Source organism: Panthera uncia, unplaced genomic scaffold, assembly GCF_023721935.1.
Source record: "Panthera uncia isolate 11264 unplaced genomic scaffold, Puncia_PCG_1.0 HiC_scaffold_206, whole genome shotgun sequence".
Classification (NCBI taxonomy): Eukaryota; Metazoa; Chordata; class Mammalia; order Carnivora; family Felidae; genus Panthera; species Panthera uncia.
The window spans coordinates 1-3,248 of record NW_026058756.1 but is presented as its reverse complement, the minus strand read 5'-3'; positions in this window follow the sequence as shown (position 1 = coordinate 3,248).

The following is a 3,248-nucleotide window of genomic DNA, read 5'->3' as shown; positions in this document are numbered from 1 at the left end:
TTCCCTTTCCCTAACAAATGTAAATTGAACTGTGCCCTTGATCCTGATCCCAACGTTTAACCCAGAGGCTAAGCTTCCTCCACAAGAGGGACTGGACTTAATATAATCACCACCACCCTCATGCCTGACGTCAAATCCCTGTACATTAGTAAGCGAGGTTCAGTCCGGCCCCAGCATAGCACTGTTGGTGGTAACTACAATTTACTGCACACCTACTTTACCCCCAGTACCACACACATTTTCACTACCCCATCGTGTTCTGCACCAACCCTTTAAGCTGAGGAAATCCCCATTTTACAGATGTGAAAACTGAGGCTCAGAGATGTGATGTTTCTGCTCAGTCAGGGACCACGCAGAACCCCATTGCCTACCTGCAAAGTCCGGGCATTTGCTACCAGGCCATCTAAGGCAGTGCCATCGAAGGCAGTCTCTGCTCCCTTGGTACTTCATCGAGACCAGCCAGAGAGACCCGAGAAGAAATAGCAGTGGCCTAACCGGCTCCCCTAACCAACCGGCTCTTGACAATTTCACCAAAATCCAATTTCCCCTACATTGATGGCTCCTCCTCCTTTTTTGCAAAATAAGACCTGGGTTTCAAGGTTGATCCCAAGGCTGCTCTGAACTCTGGAGGAGCTCAGAGTGGGCCTGAGATTTGGGGAGCACGTTTCTAGGGTCATCACATGTGCCAAGCCCAAAATGGGCACACGAGGCCTACCAAGGATGAAGGTCCCTGGATATGTGAACTTGGGGCCATTTGGGGCAATCAAGGTCCCAAGACCACTACTGCTAGCATATCCCATGATGCCTCAGTTCTCTCTGGGAGAAGTGCAGTTATGCCTCCAGAATGTGACTCGGTCAATACATCTATAGGCCAGCCCTGGTGATCGGGGCTCCGTGGGCCTTTGTAGCCCCCTGGACATCCTGACTATGGCTGGAAGCAGGTCAGGGAAAGCTTCTTGGAAGAGGAAGAGTTGAGCATATTCTGTGGACAGAGACAATTCGGGCAGATAGAAGGGTGTGTCTTCTCCAAAGAAGCGTCTTGGCACAACAGAGAAGGTTGGTCTTCATGGTCAAACCGACATATGTTTGAATCTTTGGGTGGACAGATGGATGGACAGATGGATGAATAGATGAATGTATGGTAGTTGGACAGATGAGTGGATAGATGGTTGGATGGATGGATGGATGGCTGGATGGTTGGATGGATTGTTGGATGGATGGATGGATGGATGGTTGGATGGATGGATGGATGGATGAACAGACAGAAGGATGGCTGATGGATGGGCAGATGGTCAGACAGATGGATGGATGAATAAACATATGTAAAATAAAAGGAAGAAGGAAAGACCGATTAGTTAACCCCAAGGCTGCCGTCTCTCTTGCTGTCCCATCCACCTGCCCTGCACTCTAGTCAGGATGTACTGGGTTATGACACAGTAAAAAACAACCCCCAAACCTCAGTGGCTTTGAACAGCAAAAGTTTAGTTCTGGTTCACACTGCATGCTGGTGGTGGGGACTCTGCTCTACATCCTCACTCAGGGTCCAAGCCACCACTGCCCTGCCAGTTGCTGATTGCCATCACATTTCATTGGCCCAAGCCAGTCACGTGGCCGTCCCCAGCTTCACGGGAGAGGGCAGTGCATTCCCACCACGGATCTGGCAAGAGGAGAACCTGTGCCGTGCTTCCCTCTGGCAGCCTGGGAGCACTGTCCCAGAGTCAGTGGGATGGGGACTGGGTGGGGAGGGGAAACAGTAAAGGCCCCGGCTTCACCTCCTCAATCCAGGGTGCCCCGAGCCCAAGGGGACACGTTCACTCCTCAGCTCCCCGGCCCTGCTCACTCTGAGTGGACACTTTGGAATCAGCGTGAGCCCAAGTCCCCCTGGGGGCTGTAGCGTGAGTCTTGCCTGGTCCTGTCTCAGTCAAACCCTTGCTCCCAACTACGCCCTCTTGGGCCCAAGGACAGGCCACGGGGCACCCTGGAGAAGTATGGGGTGTCTGAGCTGAAATGTTCTCTAGAGATTACCAAGTCCAACGCTTGCATTCACAGAGAGAAACTGAGGCTCAGGGATAATGAGTGGTTTCCCAGGGCCCAGCTTGTAAAGGACAGAGCTGGGTGTCCAGAAACTCTGTCCCCTCCACCTGCAGACTACAGGCAGGTGACTTCATAGTGGAACATGAGAGGCAAGGGTAAAATGCCTGCCCCTCTCTTGGCCGAAGCACCACTGCTGAGCTTGACATGCCGACGTGGGTCTGTAGGGCAGTTCAGGGCCCTTGAGACCTCTCTCCCACGGCCCAGGGCCCCTCCCCATCTACAGAGGAAGCACAGGCTTCGAAGTAGGGCAGTCCTGTGTTCTAGGCCCTGCCCTACCGCATCCTGGCTGAGTGTCCTTGGGAAAGTCACCTAACCTCACTGAACTTCAGCTCCCTAATCTGTAAAATGGGGGTGACCATTGCCCTGCCTAGTTCACTGGGCTCTGGGAAGGCATGGGAATGTTTTCTCCATCATGGCACGTCGTCCGGACGCGTACCAACGAGGCTTTCATGCACTTCTCCCCAGCCACCCGATCAGCCCGAGGCCCACCGAAGCTAGCACACGTCTTCACGGAGTAGTGTTCAGGCGATATTTTGGAGAACCGATTGATTTGTTCCTGATTCATTTCAGCAGGCAGCTGCCCCCTTCCGGGCCAGCGCTGCCGATGACTGGGTGACAGCAATCTCTCGGTCCTAGGAGGAGCCCGAACACAGCCACTAAAGATTCAGGAGAAAGGGAGGTCCCAGGCCATCCTAGATGCTAGATGCTTGCCTGCGTATCCCTCCTTAACTGATGGTTAGTCCGTTCTCCTCACTGGGCCGTGAGATCCATGGACACAGGGACCCACTAAATCCCCAGTAACTAGACTGGGCCCTGGCACGGGGCTGATCTTCACTGAATACATATTGGCTGGACGAAGGAGCTCGTGGGCAACCCCTTCCCTCTGGGCCTTGGGTTCTTCACCTGTAGGATGGGGTGGCTGGGAAGATAACCTGCCACAACGAGCTTAGATAACCTAGTTTGCCAAGTCCCTGGATCATCACAGGCCAGCAGTGGGCATGGCTGGTACCATCACCCTCACCATTATTACGAAGTGCTACAGTGTTGTAAAGATGACAGAGGTCCCCGGGGGCTGCAGGGGACGGTGGGAGGGCTCCAGCCTGGCCCGCAGTTAGCTCTGAAATACTCTCGTGCTGCAGTCCATTCCCACGATT